The sequence below is a fragment of the Limulus polyphemus genome, unplaced genomic scaffold, assembly GCF_000517525.1.
Source record: "Limulus polyphemus unplaced genomic scaffold, Limulus_polyphemus-2.1.2 Scaffold2803, whole genome shotgun sequence".
In the NCBI taxonomy this organism is placed as follows: Eukaryota; Metazoa; Arthropoda; class Merostomata; order Xiphosura; family Limulidae; genus Limulus; species Limulus polyphemus.
This window is the reverse complement of record NW_013668413.1, coordinates 133,474-154,665: the sequence shown is the minus strand read 5'-3', so window position 1 is coordinate 154,665 and position 21,192 is coordinate 133,474. Positions and strand designations below refer to the sequence as shown.

The following is a 21,192-nucleotide window of genomic DNA, read 5'->3' as shown; positions in this document are numbered from 1 at the left end:
ATGGCACCAGGTTACTAACTAGTATAATTAGATAAGACGTGTAGATATAAAACAGCATACACCACAAACTTGGCTTATGTGATAGGATAATGTCTTTTGGACTGTGTAATAGTCCTATTACTTTCAAGCATCTAATGGAGTTAGTCGTAGGTGGACTCTGGTGGGGAATATGTTTAATCTAGGTACTTAAGGTACTGTAGTTTCGAAGTACTTTTGGAGAAGCTCTGATCAAAGTTTAAAGCTAAGAAGCGCATTCTAACGTGTACCGAGCTAAGCTTGTAGGATGCATGATTAGTGCCAGCAGAATCTCCAGTGATGCAACAAAAACTGTGACAATGAGCTACTGCGCAAGACTTAACTGCAAAATGAGATTTGAAAATTCCTTGGGGTTTTATTTCTAGCATTATTACTTTGTTGGAAACTTTTTAACAAGATTTATCCGACTCTCAAGATAGATCAAGTAGGATGTGAGGTTCTTTATAAATTGTAAGTGTGAACACTCATTGTAAATATTGGAGGAAAGGTTCATGGAGTCCAGGACTGACTTATTAAAAACTATGTATCACTTTTATTCAGCACACAGACATGCGAGTGTGTAGAATCACTCTACAGAACAGGGTGGGCTAAATTTAAAGGGTCATAGCTTATGTCTCTAGAAATCTTGAGTTTCTGAGATCATTATAAAACAATAACTGGATTACAAACGAACTTTCAGAAAACAAAATTTGAAAATTTGTTTGTGTTATATTTGTTTTATTTAAATATAAATCTAGGAAAATAAAGTGTTGGATCTATAACAGTTTTAACTTTATGAGTATAGCCAAAAAGCCACCAGTATGACAGAATCCATAACAATGACAACGACAAAGTATCAGATCCGATATATTGGAGAAGTGGACTAGTCAGGTGATTATGAGCATCACAGATATTACAATTTGACTCTATTTGTGTCTAGATAACTTGCATTACAGTTACAGTAGAGAGTATAAATCTAATATGAAAGTTTATTAATATTTTTATACAATAAGTCGAAGTTTACATAAGTAAAATAAAAATTGCAGTTGAAGAGTTTGATAATATGATAATAAGACTTCCACGTTGTTTTGTATAACATGACCGGAGAATGAAGTTGACATGTATTTCTCTTATTTGTTCCTTTTAAGGTAAAATAGATACTATCTATAATTTATGAGATTGAGATTGGAAGGTTAAAACGTGCCAAATGTGTAAACATACAAGTTTATGAGTAGGAATCAGTATAAGATTCACATACACACCAAGAAAAAATTAGCCCTAAAGGGGCAACTGAACATATTCTGTTACACATTAATGCTATATAATTTATGATTGCTAGTTCACTTGAAGCAAATTAAACAGAAGTTTGGAGGGGAGTGGTCAACCAAGAATGAAAATTTTTCAAGTGTTATTTTAATTCTGGAAAATATAATCTTCTTTGTTTGCATAGTTGAAGGTATTTCAAACGAAACAAAGAACAAATAGATCTAAAACTGGAGTGTGGCAATGGCAAAAAGTGTAATGACTGAAATAGTCATGAATTTCTCCCTTCCATAATTAATTCAAAATATATCACTAGCTAAGTAAATTCACGTATTTTTCTTACAATTCTATGCAGATGTTCTGCATATAGTTAGGACATCCTTGTTAACCTAATGTGGAAAGGACATAATATGTACTAATCATTTTACTCATATAAAGGTTGCACACACACTAATGGCTAGAAACGCAAATCACTTTATTCCTCTGTCTGTTTCTCATGATTAGGGACTGAGTCTATTTCAAGGGGTGACACAGATATTTGTACATATTGCTATGAGTTGCGTGTTTTTTCTCCTATAAATCTTATTTAGAATATCTGATGGCGTATGCAGCATTGGATTATAGTGTACCACACTCTACCACCTTTATCTGAATTTGGTGCAGTGTATTGTAATTCCTTTTGGTTTCTTTTGTGAATGTAAAAAAAAAATATTTTTTTGTACTGTGGAAATTTCCAAAAAGCTATCTTTCACTTTAGTAGACAGCAAAAATCACAGCAGAATTATAGGCTTGTCGGTAAGTGAAATAGTTAATAACATATCGTTTTTACTGTGATAAAATTATTTATTTGGTCATTCGTGTTTGTTTATTTCCTTTGCTGTCCTTGTTTGATTTATTCTCTGCATAACATTTCTGCTATCTGCATTTTCTGGATATCCGTAAAATTTATCTGTTGGATATCAATGGTCCTGACTAGCACAAATTAGTTAAAAAGTAATATTTTTGGTACTATGAGGTAAAGGCTTGTTATTGCATAGTTTATTGTAAATGTGCTTCTTTTTACGTTGAACTCTCTGATACTGTAACTCTTTGTACGGCGTGAACAAGGAAGGACACTTTTAGAGACCACATAGAACTTATGGCAGAGAGTAGAAACCCACAGCTTAAGTGAGCACTAAATATGAGAATATGACAAAGACCAGAAGAAGCACTCCCTAAGACCAAAGGATTTTGTCTACGATTATGAGAGTGATGTCTAAGTTTTCAATCAATCCCGTGGACTGTATGGTTAATGTGCATCTCAATGGGTTTTCCTAAACACTTGTGTCAAAATGTCCAGTGGCCATTTCTTGTGATCTTGAGCATAACACAGTAGAAAAGGATCGTAATAGATTCTAGCAGCCCTAACATGCTCTCTAGGTGGTCTCTAGGGGAGAAAAAGGTGCTCGCTACTAAGCCCAAGCATTACGATATGCTGTTTCAAGTCACTCATGGCTGAGGAGAATGGTCAGACATGCACACTAGATGAAGTCTGGTGCACCTCATAGCAATTTTATCAAGTGAAGCAGGTGTCATCTCTGTATGATCCTATGGACCTTGAGCTTAGTTAAGAGCTTCCCAGGCAAAATGATAACATGCGAAGTCTGCCTGGTAGCCAAGGACGAGATAGGATGTTATAGTATCACATTTTACATCATCACAATATCAATGATCGTGTGAAGTACCACGTGCCGAGTCATTCCACTGTGATCTTAGCCCAAGGATATCATATTCCTCGGGATATATATACATCTCCAGACCTCTGTAAGAAGATAATGCCCGATATCATTTCCAGTGGCCTAGGACTCGACAGGATATTTGAAAAAGTGTGATATCACACGTCATATTGTCACAACGGCAATTATGGTGTATATTACTATGTTCTCAGTCATTCCATTTAGAACTTTGCCCAAGGATGCTAGATTTGTAAGAATTCAAAAGTTTTTGAAACTTCAGATTCTATACCAATTCCATTAGAGCACTATAGGATGAATTGTTGCATAGCATATCAAACCATTATGATAATAATGATGGCATGTACTACTGAGCACCCAGTAATCTCCCTACGACCTGAACCTAAGGATGCCACATTCGCAAGGATACGCACATCTCTTAACCTTGTGAAGAAAATGTACACAGCCTCTCAATTACAGAGCAGTAGAGAAGCTGATGACCAGAATCTGACTGCAACATCATTTAATTATTGTATTGTGCAATAGGACGAGCTTTGAGTGTTTAAGGTCAAACAGATACAACCATTATGGTCATTTCGTTAAAAAAATCAGTGAGTGAAATAGTTTTCCTTAATTTCTGGGTTACCAAGTGATGTTCGTGGTATGTATTACATTGTGTGATTGCTACTTCATTTTTTTCTACAGTTAGGATGGTTATTTTATTGAAAAATCAACAGTTTAAAATCATTGTAAGCCTTACTTTCTGAGCAATCAAGTGATATTTAGCTGTAAGTCATGGGTAAAATGTTTTGTGATAGTCGCCCGATCTATCTGGTAAGTTCTAACGAAATTTGCGATAGATACAGGTAAAGTTTTTGGATGAAAATTCTGATGAAAGTGACAGTCCTCATAACTATCAATGGTAACCAAGGATTCTGACAAGTAAGCTCAAATAACTTTGCAATCTTTGGTTCCTGACCATTAGGGTTGAATTTTATATTAAATGTTGGTGGACATTTACCTGTAGAAACTGAATCAACTAGTGATTTTGAGTATAAAGTCAATATTGTGGTTGGTATAAAACAGTCTTCCTGGTATGCACTAAGAGAGCTGTGCTCTAACAACAGCATAGGAAATTAACATAGATTTTATAAATCCCGTAAATTTCAGAAATTGTTCATTTATACAAATCAAACATATTTATATATCAAAACTAGTTTAAGACAATAGGCATGTCATGTTTTCTCTCCTTTCGTAAGAATAAGAGATCATTTCATAATTTTACCGCATAAAGGCTGAGTGAAATAATCGAAAAACATGTCAGCTACCAAAACTGAAAGATATTCCTTCACCAACATTACTGAAAACAATGGATCCACCAGTTTTTCACCTAGTGTGGTGTAAACTTCGTAGCAACTCAATGTTTTGTTCTCAATTAGAAATTGCATGCTTACGAATATTTCAGTTTGTACCAAATTGCATATGCTCTTTAATTGCATTTAGAAAATACAGAAAACACCATATTTTATACCTCAATGGGGTTTAAGCTGATCGTCGCAGTTTTCTACCAAGTGTATCACATTTCAATATTTCAAGTCAAAATTATTTATTAACTTGAAAATTGTTCTTTTGTATGAATCATAGGCGAATAATAATTTGAGGCAAATGATTATTTGTCTTGGCATTAGATAAAAGGCGAAAAATAACTCAGAAAAAAAAATCTAGCGAAATGATACACATTTTATCTAACATGACTAAATATCTTTTTTCGATATTATTTCTGAACAAGGTAGCCGTAATTCAAAACTCTGTGTTAATTACATTTAGTTGCAATGTTATAACAGTTTTTATGGGAACTACTAGAATATAGTCCTGGACTTATCTGTGAAATCAGGAGTGATTTTGTTTATTTATTCAGATTATCAAACTGCAGGTTGTGAACAGACAGGTTTATGAAACCTTCAAGGCTAGAAGCATTGGTCACTGCTTGTCAAGTAGTTGGCTCAATTGCAGTTACCAACATAAGCTGTCTTCTTACATCTCCCCTCTCTTCCCCATTAAACCCAGGCTCTGTCTTAATAACAACCAGACAATAGTAAAAGAACCAACACGTATGAAAATGGCTGAGCTCGCTGACTGATGACTGTTGCCATGATCAGGAGTCTGGTCAAGGCATCCAACCATAATGAGTTGAGATTTCAATTATCGGAAATCGCTATTTCTCTTATTCTAGTTCGCTGGCCTTCCATCTTCCTGGGTTGAAGGAAGGTTGGAGTGAATGTTGAACTTATATACTCTGATTACTGTGCAGCAGAGGCAGATCGCCATCAAAGGGGGGGAGGGGGTGATTAGCCCCAACCTCTTCATTCTTTTCATTAGTACAATAATTAGCAAATAATAAACACTTTTGAATAAATTATTAAAGTTACAATGCTTTAACGTAGTTCTAGCGTATTAGATATTATGTTGGTTCTCCACAAAAACAAGCTGAATTTAACACATTTCAAATGGGAAAGTAAGGTATTTGCACTCTACAGTGTGATTAATGTTTTTGTAGTTTGTTGCTGAGAATCTAGCTTATCATTTTAATATCATAACAAATTTTGAGGTTTTTATTGTCTGAATCTAAAAATATTTTGCATTTATACTTCCGTTCTACGAAATCTAAAGCTCCTCAGTGTTTGAGTGAGAAATCTGCGGACTTATATAACGCTAAATATCGGGTTTCGATACCCGTAGAGGGCACAGCATAATCAACCCATACTGTAGCTTTGTACTTTAGTACAAACAAACAAACGAAACCTTGAATTTGGTTTGTTACTTTCATGCGGTATATTGAAGCACTGAGGTATATTAACAAAATACATGCCTAAATAAACAACAACGAAACAAAAATTTGCAGTTGCCTTTTATTAGACACGTGTCAGTTACAGAGTCTGGTGATAAATTTTCGATATACAACACTGTGAAGTTTAAAAGAAAACATAAGCTCAACTTCCATGTAGCAAATAGTTCATTCAAGAGAAACGTAATGTCGTCCTTTGGTGTACTGTTGCATTAACGCTATATAAATAAAGTAAACTTTTCATTAATTTGTGAATGTTCTGAAAATAAAAAGTATCAAACATTTCATTGTTAAAAAGAAGTTTGATATAACACACTCTGAATTATCAAAATAATTTAAAATACATGATTACGGGGTCATAACTAGCTGTGAAGATACCACTCACTCACACACACAAACATATAATTAGAACGTGTGCATTGAAATCTAAGTTTAACCTCGGTAGAATATTGACTCAAGTTGCGGAGCAAAAACGTTTTATTTATGTTTAAATTAATTTTACGTTTACGCAACTGAGTTAATTATCCATTTTTAAGTTTACTTACTAGCCATATATTTTTATGGGTGCATGCATCATACAATATATTCAGCAGGTGCGTTATTACAAACATGATTCTCAGTCTGATGTTACTCAATTTTTGTACATCATGCATAATAGTAAGTTAACAACACAAACCTCTGTAGTCGCTATAGTCCCCTACTAGCCCAGCGGCAAGTTTACGGACTTACAACGCTAAGATCCAGGGTTTGATTCCACGTGGTTGACACTGGAAAGCGTGCATATAATCCACTGTGTATATTCGCGTTAAAATAACTAATTGCTCTATAAAGGAGCTATAATGAATTTTAAGACGATAATTATCCCTTGATCGAAGTTGTGTTCTGCATTACCTACTTCACAGACACATGAATATTATAAATAACAGTGTAATAATTAATTCCACTGTAAACATACACACAACATATTTAGCTTTTAAAGATGTACAAAAGTAACTTACATTCCCTCCACTTAAGCCCCGGAACTTCTTTAACGGATTGTCATTAAAGATGTTACCGATGTTTCTACCTTTATTAATCGCATCAGCCACGTCAGATATCATCTTTTTTATATCTGACAATAGTTCTTCGTTACTATCTCTCACACATTTGGTCATCTAAATAAAATCGCATTAAACAAACACCAAAAATATATTACAAGTTCCGTTACATGAGTTTCACATTTGGTTGACAACATACACATTATGTTTAGGTACACTTGTATAACGACTTCGAGTTTTAATGATTCAGTACATTTATGAGGTAAACATACATTTAATCCAGGCAGGCAAGTTAAAAAAGAAACATATTAAATACAGATAAACCCTTCATTTATACATTTATCATAAGTGTGGGGCAGATACGCAATACAAACTATTTACTCATATATAACTTTAACAACCAAATAATAAATCTTCAAAAGTATTTGACAGACACCTTTAGGTGTTAAACAAATCACACACAAAATTACAAGTCATAGAACCACTTGAGAAAGTCAGCAGAGCAGATACATAAATTCACTAAACCACAAATTTCTCAATCGCACTGACTGACTGACATTGTTGAACGCTTCTAATTGTGTAACAAACAGACTTATCATAGTTATAAGTGCACCAAATAAATCAAAAGCATAAGGACCACGTGCTAGTGCTAGACGTAATTTCCAGATCTTGTCAGACAGTGCTGTAGATCGAGAAGACCACGCCCCATTCACTGTTTTATTGGACCACACCTACTATTTATAAGAAGTGAGCAAGTGGACAATTATATTTTAAAATGGCATCCATGTTCAAGGTATTAACTGATGTGTGAGTAGTATGGGGTATGCCAACGTAGGGTGAGCCTTGAGTGAATCTTCACTATCTAGGCTAGAAGACAAGCTATGCTCTTTTGCAAGGTATTGTAAATTAAATCAAGTTTGCATTCATGAAGCATTTAATACGTAGCGTAATGTTATGATGCACACCCAAACAGATGATGTACATATAGGATATCAACATAAATGAATGAATGATGCATAAGATCATGTCACTTTGTATGATAAAAAGTGTATGAATAAGTGGAAAAAATATTTAAAAAAAATTGAAAGTGTAGAAATGGGTGCACCAAAAAGTGAGGAAACGAAGTAGGAGTAGGCATGGTATAGTAAAATTTCCTCTGTAAAAACTCACAAGGGGGCGTGTACAACATCTGGTTCATGCCTACTTCATTTTTCTGTGTTCTTATGGATACGTACAAAAGTGTGTCTATGATTCTTCTACCTTTGCATAGACGGTAACAAATCCATGACGTCGATACACGGAAACATCTTAGGATTTTTATCTTTGCATTTTAATCCATTTATATAGATAATGCACGAAACCTTGTTGCCTTCTCGTGTAATTGCAAAAGGAGGGACAACTTGTAAATAATAAAAAAAACATACAAGTTATGGGTTCACACCAATATCTGATTCTTCTGGTGTCGAATACACAGACTTCACAATACATGTATTGCCTCCAATAAATCGATTCCCAGAAATCTCTATTCATTGTATGATAAGCATAACTAAGTTTGATAAGTATGGTCCACCTGGCTTATTGTGCACGGAATAGGAAGATTGTTTGTTTGTTTGTAATTAAGCACAAAGCTACACAATGGGCAATCTTTGCTCTGCCCACCACGGATATCGAAACCCGGTTTCTAGCGTTGTTAGTCCGCAGACATACCGCTGTGCCACTGGGGGGGGGGGCGTATAGAATGAAGCCCAAAAATATTATCTTAACATTTCCATTTGTTTTAACTTTTTCCTGGTAGGACCGAAAGGCCCTTACTTTTTATCTTTTATATTTGTCCCCAAGTGGCTCAGCGGAAACTCTGAAGACTTTAATACAAAAAACCGGGTTTCGATAGCCATGGTGGCCATAGCAAAGATTGCCCATTGCGCTTAAGAGCAGACAAACAGACTCTGGTGGCTCAGCAGAAAGCTTTCGGACTTACAACACTAGAAACTCGGGTTCAATAAAGCTAGAGATACAGCGCTAATATTCCATATTACAGTTACTTTTAAACGGTAAATCATGATCGTTTATCGGACCTTCTACCAGTAAACCATGGTCAAAATTAAACATTATACTGGATGAATTAATTGAGGGCAAGGTCTCAACCAGGGAATAGTTTGTTTAGATACATTCTCAGTTTAACTGTGCTGTACTACATATGCATCGTGAACCTATATTAACTCTACATTTCAACATTAATATAGTTATTAATTTACTCTCTATATATGTCTACGGACTTACAACGATAGAAACCGGGTTTCGATACCAGTGGTGGGCAGAGCACAGATAGCCTAATGTGTAACTTTGTGCTTAACTACAAACAAAGGAAAATGAGAATTAATTTAATTTGAAGAGAAAACAAAAAGTATGACAAATATTACGTTAATTTCATGCTGTGTGTTTTATGTAAAATATTAAACTGTTTACTTCATTTGATATTTCCTGAGTTATATTTGCGTTGCATTTGAACGAAACATGGGTAAGTTGAGCTGAAAATAATCTCATCGTTTGTCACGTGACAGTAACTTGTTACAGACAGATAAATAGAATAAAAAGTTTACAAATCACCATGAAAATAATCTAATTAGAAGTTGTGAATTAATGATATTTTTATTGGTCAAAATTTGGCAAATTACAAATATATTTTTGTGTGTGTTTGTTTTAAAGCAAAGGTACACAATAGGCTATTTTTGCTCTCTTTACCACGGGTAATTGGATCCTGGATTTCAGATTTATAAGTCTGTAAACTTACTGTTACTCACTGGGGAACAAATTTTGTTTTAAAGTGTATGAATGCTATATGTAATGTACACACACACATATATACACGTATATACGTATAAAGAAAAAGAATATTAGGCTGTTCAACGTTATATCGAATAATTTATATCAAACTAAACATACGCGAATTCACATTTTATTTCTGTTTTGTTGACTTGATAATCAAAACTTGTTGTTAAAATATAGAATTTGACTTATTTTTTCTTATTTTGAAAATTATTAGATATGTTCAGAAACGATGATCAATTAATAAGGAAACTTTTTTACATCATCATGAAAAAAGCTAAACAAAACAAATTTGTTTAACTTTCTTTAACATAAATCCTTTGGGATTATGATTTTTAATAATGGATTGTTTTTTTTCTACTTTAGGTGCGAGAAATATATGAAAGCTGTAAAGAAAAGAATGATGTAAATGACCTGATGAATCTGTGTGGCAAGAAAGATCTTCAAGAAAAGGTATATATTGTTTGGTGAATAATGTGATTTATCAATAGCTCCAATAAATAAAAATTATAATGTCATAATATCTAATTACTCGCGATCTATATTTTTGGAACCTGAAGCTAACCGCTTGAATAGGAAACTAATTAAGATTTTTTCATGCAAGCTGAATTAAAATATTGAATTTTAGATACAGATAGGACTGGAACGATTGTTTTATGTGAAAGATAAGGTTTCGCCCTCTTTAAAGCTATTTGCACCTAATCTAAACTCAGCTCTTCAGTGTGAACATGGGTGTACTGATTTTAAAATCGTTGAAGAACCACACCATTAGTACAGTAATATTAAAATCGTGGTGAAACCTAGTGTTCTTCATTTTGATTTGAACCAGATTACGCCAGTCTTAGTAAGCCTTCTTTTTCAACTTTATCGTTAAACATGAAAAACACTCATCGCCAATCAAACATACATTTTTCATTGAACATTTAAAACCAGTTCCTTATCAAATCCATTCTTCATTTCTACTTATATAGATTTGAAGTCATTTTGGTGGAAAGACTGTGTGTTGGACAGAAGCCAACAAGCTCTGATAAACAAACAAACAAAAATACAGTGAATTAGAACTCAATATCACATCATAACAAATATAAATCTTCTTTATGGTGGTACTATATGGCTTTCGAAAATGTTCAATGTTCAACGTCATGTAACGTCTGCTATTAACTCTTAGTTATTTCTGTGTTCGTTGTTGAATATATATATATATATATATGTCCATCCATTCAGGTTGTCAAACACACCCAAATACAGATCACTGAGAGAAACTAAATGCACCATTTTTCATGTTAATAGCTTTCATAGAATACAACACAAAAATAATCAGTCTTTGAATATAATCTGCAATTAAAAAAAATAACTCACTGACGACCAGTTATCGAGTACGTGAACATTCCTTGAGCAACAAGTGTAAAGGTAAACAAAATTTTAAAATATCAAAAATATCAGCGATGTTTATAATATGCTTTTGACCCAACCCTTACCAGTCCGATAGCTATGATGTCTCCCATAAGCAAAGTATGACTGTTGGAGCTTCCTGTCTCACTTCCGACATCAAACACCGAAGGGTATGATACCATGCATTTCATTAGGGTCACGTAATTGGATTACATACATGTATCTGTACTTGGTTGCTGAAACAGTTTGCAATAGATACATTTAGCTATATACAACTTTCATTTAGTTTGAACAATTACCAAGTTATAAAGGGTACGAAGTAAGAATGGACGAAACGATGGCCACCTCCACTTTGAGGTTGCACCAAGTATTGTAATGTTTCCCCACCCATTCCTACCTTGTTTCCTTATTTTTGGTGCTCCCGTTCCTACTTCCTAATTTTATTATTTAAAAGTTGAAGTTGTATTTATATAGGATTAGCTACTGATAAAATTCAATTCAAGTATACAATTGGATCAAAGTTTAAAGTAAAACACGAAGTAGGAATGGCTGAACGATAGCCACACCCACTTTGAAGTTATACCATGCCAAAAAACACCAAGTGCTGTAATGTTATCCTGCCCATTCCTATCTTGTTTCCTCATTTGTTTGGTGTTCCAATTTCTACTTCCTAATTTTTTAGAATTTTTTATACTTGTCTCACGGCCTTTTTTACTGGTAATAAGTTTCAAGAGTGGCTGGGCTATAGGGCTATCCTTCTATAGCTTTTATTGGTATTAAGTCTCGAAAGTGACCGGGCTCTAGGCCTAACCTTCTCGTAGCTTTTCTTAGAGCTATTTCTCGACATTTCCTGGATTTTGCTGATATCTTTGCTATAGTTTTATTGCCATCTAGCCAAGGTGGCAGCCCTTTCTTTGGCTGGATTAATGGCTAAGGCTTGTTTCGCATATTCAGCATTACTGTTTCTAATCTTATCTCTATTCTCAGCAATGATCTCTTCGTTGGGACAGGGGCTTTTCAATGTTATTAACATAACATTTTTCTCTTTTCTCTCTCGTTTTGTTTCATTGAAAGCATATTTAAAAAGTGGCTCTGTTTCAAGTATAACCTTAGATGTCAATAGAACACACTTAGTTTGTATACAATGCAAAGGTAAATTATACAACTTATCTTTTTTTTTGTTTTCAGTCCAAGTTTTTGCAGCAAAAACAAGGAACTAAACGAAAACTATGTAACGTACAGAGTTACTCGTTTACTTCACTGACATTTAATTTAACCACAAAATTTTACTGTTTGCACCATGAAGTAACTAAATATGCGACACGAAGAAAGGTTGCAAAAACCCCTTCTCACCCCCATAAGTGCCAAGAAAACTTTGGGCAGAATCAAACATAAATAACCCCTAAACAACTTAAAATGTAACCTTAAAATTAAAAAATAATGAGCAAAATGAATGATAAGGAATATAAAATTTATGATAATAATTAAAAACATATTAAAAGAAGAAATAATATTTTATACAAGATGAATGAACTTTAATCAAATACTATATACACATAAATCTAAGTAGTATTAACTGTAAAGAAAAGTAAATTGTATTGATAAATACACGGAATGTTACCAAACTAAAAAATTATGTCTAAGGTATCGCCACATATTTGGAAAATATATGACGATTTAAGGCACCAACGTTTATCAAATTCTTTGGATGAAAGTCTAATTCTATCCGTTCGTTGCTGCACGCACCACTTTCACAAGTTTGTCTACAGGTTCAAAGTTTGCATCACGAAGACCACAAACAGTACTTAATTTCATTAATAAAAAACAAGAAAGAAAATCGTCACAGAAACCTCAGATATATAAAATTGAAACTTCACTTTCAAAGGTGAGATCATCATCATTGTTAGAACTAGATCTAGAGAATCTACATAGTCCACTTTTTTTTATCTAGCAGCAATTCTAGCTGATGCAGCTGCAGGCTGATCACATAGCACGTGCACATAAGCAATTGTGCACCCGCACGTAATATTAGAGCTAGTAGTTACTCAGAAAGTCATGGAGCATACGCGTAATAATAGAATATGGCTACTAGTGTATTGCTATCTCGTAGTAGTGTTGTAAAATGGTTATTGTTATTACTGTATATTACCAAGGTTATAAGTAAAAGTAAGATAAACGCTTTTAGCCAAAGTAGCATAATTCAATCATGTGCATTTAGATTTGGGTAAGGTTAAAATAGGAGAGAGCTACGCCTTTCCAACAACGTTAGTCAGTAAGTCAATTTGAGAAATTTTTGTTTCTACTCTACCGACTTTCTCAAGTGCTTTGGTGGCTTGTTATTCTGCAGTTGGTTTGTTTAATACTCAACAATGTTTGCAAAGTGTTTATAAAGTCTGGTTTGAATGCTGTTTGCAGTGTGTTTGAGATTTGAATTTGTATTGCCCATCTAACCCATTCCTACTATAAGTACTACCACACTTATGATAAGAGAACTTGGTTTGAGGACTCACAAATCACGGATTGAAAGAAATTCAAAGTGTTGTATAAAATGTTCTAAAACTTTCAGACTGTTTTAAAATGTTACATTTGAGATTAACGGTGAAAATAAATTGATATCATTAGTATTTGTTTGCATCTTCATTTACTTGTAGAATAATATTAGCTTTGGTCATTCTTCCTTCTCTCCTCCCCTTCTCTTTCAATTCTTAATAAATGAAATCATAAAACTATACTATTAGATATTGTCAATGAGTGAAACTACTTAAATGCATTATCCTGCTAGGTTGTATTTTAGAACTGCCATCCATATAATAAGATTCAGTATCTATATATCTGCCTATATGTCACGAAACTCCTCCTAAACGGTTGGTCGCACCAACTTCTAAGTGGTACGAAACGAATTGTCTAAATCCGGGAATTTGCATAAAGGTAAACATTTTCACTTCACTCCTTAGGGAACCGAGGATATCCTGAAAACCTCTTCTCCTAAACTGCTGGATCCACCAACTTCTAAATGGTGCCAAACGAATCATTTTGGTCCCAAGGTTTAAACAAAAGTAAAATATTTCACCCAACCTCTTAGGGAACCCGGGTATTTTGCTAAAACATTTTTTTTCGGGATTCCTCAAAAGTAGATCCTAAATTTAACATTGGTTTACATTAGAGCACATAAGTAAGTATGCTACTTACTTGTCTGTATTTTTTATTATAATTTATAACCATTACGTTTCACTCATATTCTTTCACATCTACATTTTTAAATTCATAACTGGTAACAAACTTTACTCAGTCAAAAATGGAAGGGTGATTATACCTGTAAATATGTGCCATTAGCCCACGGGTTCGCTAGTAGTTTGATAATCTTTATTTTCTAAATAAGTAAAAAATTTCGACTTTAAACGTTGCCAGATATAAAAGACTGTTTAGTGTAAGTAGTATTATAACGTTATTTATTCTGTGTTTGTAATTCATTGATGTCGAGGCTATTCGGCTATCGAAAGTTGTGTGCAATCCATTGATGTCGAAGCTATAGAGATTTCTAAAAGGCCTAAGTGATAGATGTATAAATAGCTGTGTCCAGACGAGTGAAAACTGTGAGAGAGTAAAAAGGAAAGTCACAGGAAAGAGAAGTTCGGTGAGAGAAAATTTAGAAAATGCAAAGTTCACCATTGTAGGAGGAAAGGCCTAATGGTTGATATGTTCAAGTGAGATTAATATGTTTGAAAGAGATAAGGAGATTAATATGTCTTGTCAAAGGGTGTTCTAAGCTAATTGAAACTGCCTGTGTGTACTTTGACAAAAAGCAGACGATTATTTGGAAGCACAAAAAGTAGAGGATACAACTGCAGTAACTCATGCGACAGTGTAAGTGAATTATATACGGATACTATTGTGATAAAAATATTGCAAAATAGTTCGGCTTGCCAACTGAATTTTAAAACAATTCAATTGGCCTAAGTGTACTTTTGACAAGAAGAAGAGAACTGTATAGTGTTTAAGATACAATTAATATATATAATAGAAAAATAGTTCAGCTTGTCAACTGAATTCTAAAACAATTGAATAGTGTTTAAGATACAACTACGATCTCCATAGTGTAAATAATTTTGTATGTACGTTCAACTTGTTTGTAATATATATATTATTTTAAAAACAAGTGGAGTTCGTACTGTTCGTTTATTTTCGAATTTATCGCCAACAAGTCACATACACCTACTGTAAAAGAATTCTTAGCCCAACACTCCCATATACTTACAATACTATATATATATTATTAAAAAAGTAAGTTTCTGACAAACGTCTATATTTTTCTTCTAAGAGATTTAATATAGTGCTTGAAGGTGACGTAACAATGAAAGATACCTAAAATATTTTGACTTATATATATACAGAGTTTGGTATTTAAACGACACCTAATGCGACACATTGGCTAAAAGGCAAAACAAGAGATTCTAATTTAGAACTGACCAGAGAACAACCAGTTGCAGCACCATCTGTCTACACTGCTATTCCTAACCGAATAGTTGAATTGGATGTCACAGTCATAACGCCCTCATACCTTCTCGTCTGCAGTTCGACACGTTAAACTCTAGGTCGCACTCAGCCCATTGTTAAAACATTGTAAAATGAAGATGAACAAAACATTTAAATAGAGTTTATGTTTCGTTTATAAAATGACGTAAAGTTCTTAGTATGAATGTTTCAGTTGCTTAAATCAAATTTAAATTGGCTGTTTGTGGGTCACTAAGTAACATCTTAATGCTATATGTTCTTTGCATTGATGCTGATAATGTTCTACTGTGTAGACAATCTCTAAGCTGGAAGTAATTACCGCTTTTCCAGAGGAAGATATTTCTTGATTTTGTTGTGTAGTGTTGCCGCAGACATATGAACAGCTTTTGTAACTGCCTCAATCTTATCCATATTCTATTGTTTTCTAATTATGTTAAATACAACGAATATTGTCGTCTTAGAAGGTCTAAATCTCCGATTTGAGCACATCTTTATGATCTCAGTGTATGACTATTTTATATAGGAAAGGGTTCTAACATACCCTTCCCCAAAACAATTCATTTTCAGTGGCATCACAGTAACTACGAAACACCAAACAATACCAAAACGTAGTTCTGATACTAATAATGCTTGGAGACGGCTTGAATGGATAATGACGAAAAACTTTAATATAAGTTTAATATAACAGCAAATGCACAACGTTTCGACAAGGTTTTGTCTCCAAGCATTATTAGTCTCAAAGTGGGTTCCTCGTCATCGAATTTGTAGTTCTGATACATTCTGTTTCATCGCGACTTCATATAAGCTATTCTTGTTACGTCACTTACTGATCTGCATATTCAAAATCGTTTTAATATAATGTATTAAACCCTTTGTAAATGTAACTGAGAACTTAAAAAATGAAAAAAACTAGAGGATTAGTTTTTCAAATATTTAACTTTTGCATGATTATTATTTCAACAACGAATATAGTATTAATGAAATCCTATATAGAAAGGAGTATCTCTTTACACTTAATACGAAATAAATATAAATATGATGTGCTAAACCACCTACCCCAGGTCGAACTTCGAAAATGCTTTCTATTGTGTCATTTGCCTCTTTAACCTTTTGGTCATCTGTACCTGAAAGAATAAACATATCATATTCAATAATTTATGATGAAAACTTTCAATAGAAAACTAACTATGGATTAAAATTCTCTATCTTGTTAGCATTTACTACAGTTTCTTACATAATCAAACTATTAATCTACTAGTAAACCTATAGTTACAGGGCTGCTATAACGCAAACTTAATGCTTGCATTACTATATTTATATGCTCTAACGTAATGTCGCGGGTTCGAATTCCCGTCACACCAAACATGCTCGCCCTTTCATACGTGGGGGCGTTATAATGTAACGGTCAATTCCACTATTCGTTGGTAAAAAGAGTAGTCCAAGAGTTGGCGGTGGGTGGTGATGACTAGCTGCCTTCCCTCTAGTCTTACATTGCTAAATTAGGGACGGCTAGCGCAGATAGCCCTCGTGTAGCTTTGCGCGAAATTTAAAACCAACATTTTCGAAGAATCCCCGTAAAAGTGTTTTCGGGAAATATCCTGGTTCTCCAAGGAGTGGGAGTGAAAACTTTTCCCTTTGTGCAAACCTTGGGACCGAGAAGATTTGTTTGACAGCATTTAGAAATCGGTGCGATCACCGGTTTAGGAGGATTTACGTGACACACGGACACTGAATCTTATTATATAGAAAAAATATATAATATCACTTTATTTTAAACTTTGATATATTAAAGTATTTCGGTTTTGTTCGTCGTCACTCAACATGTTTGTTACGGTTCGTCGACCATTCTGAAGAAATCTTAACTATGGTTAGTGTTGATTGATATAAAACTATTAAAAACAATTTAAATGATAATATTCTCCAACTGTAAATAATCAAGCGTCATAACAATCATAAATAGGTGCGAAAATAAATGTATTTTGTTTGTTTGTTTCTTGTTAAACACAAAGGTACACAATATGCTATCTGTGCCCTGCCCGCCGCGTGTATCGAAATCCAATTCTTATTGTTATAAGCCTTCACACTTGCCACTGAGCCACCAGGAAGCAGCAGTTTATTAAGTCTTGAAATGCACATTTTAATGACTATCGCAATGATGCATACCAAAAATATTTATATTATACATGAAAAAGCGGTTTGGTACAGACAAAGAAAAGCATACTTTTGGGATCACTAAAATAAGTATGATTCAAACATCCATAAAGGGTGTAACAGTATACTTGAAAACATACATGTATATATATATAAGCGCTTACATATGGGAACATGAAAAATATATTTTAGAATTATCATAACCAATACGTTGCATAATTGAAATGTAATTAAGAACTCGTTGACCTCCTGATCCAAGAATATTTCATAACATTGGAATTAAAACTTATGAGGACACATTTTATTCATATATTACATCGTCATTTAAAGTTTTTCTTTCATTTTCTTTATATTATAACTTCTGATCTCTGATAAGTTATATATACATCTAATACTATGAAAGAACATCCATCTTATAGCATCTTACCCATTGCAGTATTCAGCTACCACCTACAGGAAACAGTTCAACAAAGTGTGATGTATCAGCTCTTATCATTTTTTTATAAAATTTAATACTGAAGAATATATTTAACTTGTGTAACTTCATATTCGTAGAGGTAATCTCTATATTGTAGGTCTTTAACCTATATAATTTCTAAATTTTGCAATGACAAACATTGCATATTTTTTCTATAATTTTGAAAAAACAAAACTTACTACACATGTTGTCTATTATATTTTGAAATTCTTTCTCTGCTGTATTGCTGAGTTGCAGCGCCATGGTCAACGTCATTAGAGAAGTCGCAAAGAGCAGCGTCAAAAGCGTCTTCATATTTCTAAACTCGTGGAAACAAATTTCTTGCACCTGAGGAACGTCAGAGGAAATAAAGAACAGTGAAAGTTGTATCTATTTTATAAGGTTGTCAGAAAATACTGGAGTCATTGAGAATTTGTTTTTTACATCTCGTTAATTTCCGGTGTTGATATTAGCACACCTGTGTACATATATATTTAGGTATGCGTATATTTCTGATGAAATAACATTCGTTACACGAAACTCGTTGACACTGGCAAGGCTTTTTGAGACTTTTCTTGAATATCAGTATACACATCAACCATTGCATCATTAATGATATCGAGAATATGTTTGATTAGAAAAGCTGACTAAACGCACGTTTTCCGTTCTATGCGCGTAATAGATTAGCCAACCTCTACTTTCTAATTTCCAGAAATATGTTATAAAAGAAGTCTTAAAATGAAACAAACGGTTGCTCATTTTTCCTATATTGTATATAATTCCAGATATTGAAAAATCTAAACGCACTTGGCGAGCCTAATTTATTGGTTTTAATCTTAACTTTAATCTTCAGTTTGTAATACAATACACTTATTAAGCTAATATCAATAAATTATTTTATGTAAGATTAGTAGCTACATAATATATGCGTGTAACGACAAAATTAGAAAAACTAACAACAACTGTGAAAAAAAAAGAGTAACAAGTTAGATAAAGCTGTAATGATCGAAAGAATTTTAGAGAAAATAGTGATAAAACATTTAGAAAATAAGCAAAAAAAGATGATAGAAATCGATGAAATAGAAACATAGGGAATAATAAGTAGAAACGAATATTATATGAAAAAAACGGAAAGTTTAAAGAAAATAACATATAAATAAATTGCTTACATAAGTGTAAACTTCAATATCTTTCCAATATTTTCCTTAAATCTTTATATAGAATCTCACAGAGATGTACAGCAAAGCTAAGGTCATATTACAAATAAATACTACTAAATTCTTCTATGTCTGTCAATGAAACATCCAACAGTTCGAAAATGAATGCAGTATGTTAGGGTAACGATATATATATACATTTCGCTCTTGCTCTTTTTCTGCCCCCAGTGCCACAACGGTATGTCTGCGGACTTACAACGCTAGAATCCGGGTTTCGATAACCGTGGTGGGCAGAGCACAGGTTGCCCATTGTGTAGCTTTGTGCTTAATTACAAACAAATCTTTTTTCTGGAGCAATCAGGTATAAAAACAGACGTTATATAATTTACAAATCCTTTGCAAAGTGGCTTTTTGAGTAAAAGAGGACACAAAACAAATTGTAGTTAACATTTTAACTGACTCAACGGAACAGTTTCGTGCTAAATTCAATGAGAGTGTTTCCCTAAAAAAAACAGTGTTTAAAAAACTGAAGACATTTTCCCCTTCACGTGTAGTTTAAGCGGTACGGAATGAAGTATGCAATGAAGAAGCTTTTCCATGGTAGGTACAGCACAGATAGCACATTTTGTAGCTTTGTATTTAACAACAAAACAAACAAACAAAATACTTTGATTTAGCTGTCAGGTCCACGTAGCTTATTGGGTTGATGGTAGTCAAGAGAAACATCAAACATCTGTTAATTATGAATAACACCATTATTACTGAAGTTTAATTTCACTTTAAGTTCGATGTTCTGTTGATCATATTCTATTAGATTATCATGAATATGCATTACTGCTTGACGCAGCAATTTCCGTTTTTTTTTTTGTTGTTGTTTCTTCTTCTCTTTACTCGTTCTCACAATAACATTCCATTCAATTTAATCTTTTAACCTCTTGTTATGTGGGGTTAGTTTGTCTGTGTGCAGAGGAGAGGTCAACCTTAGGCAGTACAACTTGACAAACTTTCTACTGTACGTGGACATCTGCTTTCAAGACCATATTTAAGCAGACCAAAGGCACTAACATCCATTAGAGCTACATTGGAGGATTTGACATATATATATATATTGATAAATATGATTGTTAGGATTCCAATTTCTTCGGACATTTTTCTCATGAAAACAGCCGTTGATTTCGAAGTGTGGTTAAACTTTCTATTAACTTCATTCAGCTTCATTGCAGTAGCTTTTTGGATCAGATGGTGCTCTTTCGTAACCATAGTTTTTCCCGGCTTCCATGGAAAGCATTTAAGGGTCTTTACTTCGAAATGTGCTCCCCTCAACGGCTAATGGGTAAGTATAAAGGCTTATATCACTAAACATCTTATTTCTATATTCGTGGTAGGCACAACACAGATAACCCATTGTGTGGCTTTGCGCTTAACAACAAACAAAACTTCGAAATGTCGTGACCTTCGGCTCTACGTCGTTTAACGATCTCGTTATATGAATATCCTTCCTCGGAAAGAACTGCTTTTATCCTCCAACATTGCACTGTTGAATGGTGAGTAATTAACAGTAAACTAAATATATGTAGGTATTAAACATGTTTCTCGTGGCGCTACAACTCACACCTGCGGCGACATGTCACTGTATTTGCATATGCAATTAATCCTATGTATTTTACTGCATATTGTGATCTTATCTTCAGTTGTTATTTGCAACGTAAATTTCAAAATTCGACATGGCATGTACTTTGAATAGGTGAGATACTTTATTACAGATATCAATAGTTTACGCAAGTCGTGTGATGAATAACAGAAACCCTCCGGTGGCTCAATTGTA

At 33.6% G+C, this 21,192-nt stretch overlaps 1 long non-coding RNA gene across 1 annotated transcript; it reads right to left on the bottom strand.

Moving 5' to 3' along the window:
• Positions 1–1,133: 1,133 nt before the first annotated feature.
• On the bottom strand, positions 1,134–18,572 carry LOC111087885. Its single transcript, XR_002612512.1, has 3 exons — positions 18,411–18,572; positions 16,652–16,726; positions 1,134–1,144 (listed from the first exon to the last, which is right to left on the bottom strand). It is a non-coding gene; the product is annotated as an uncharacterized LOC111087885 (long non-coding RNA).
• Between the last annotated feature and the right edge of the window lie 2,620 nt (positions 18,573–21,192).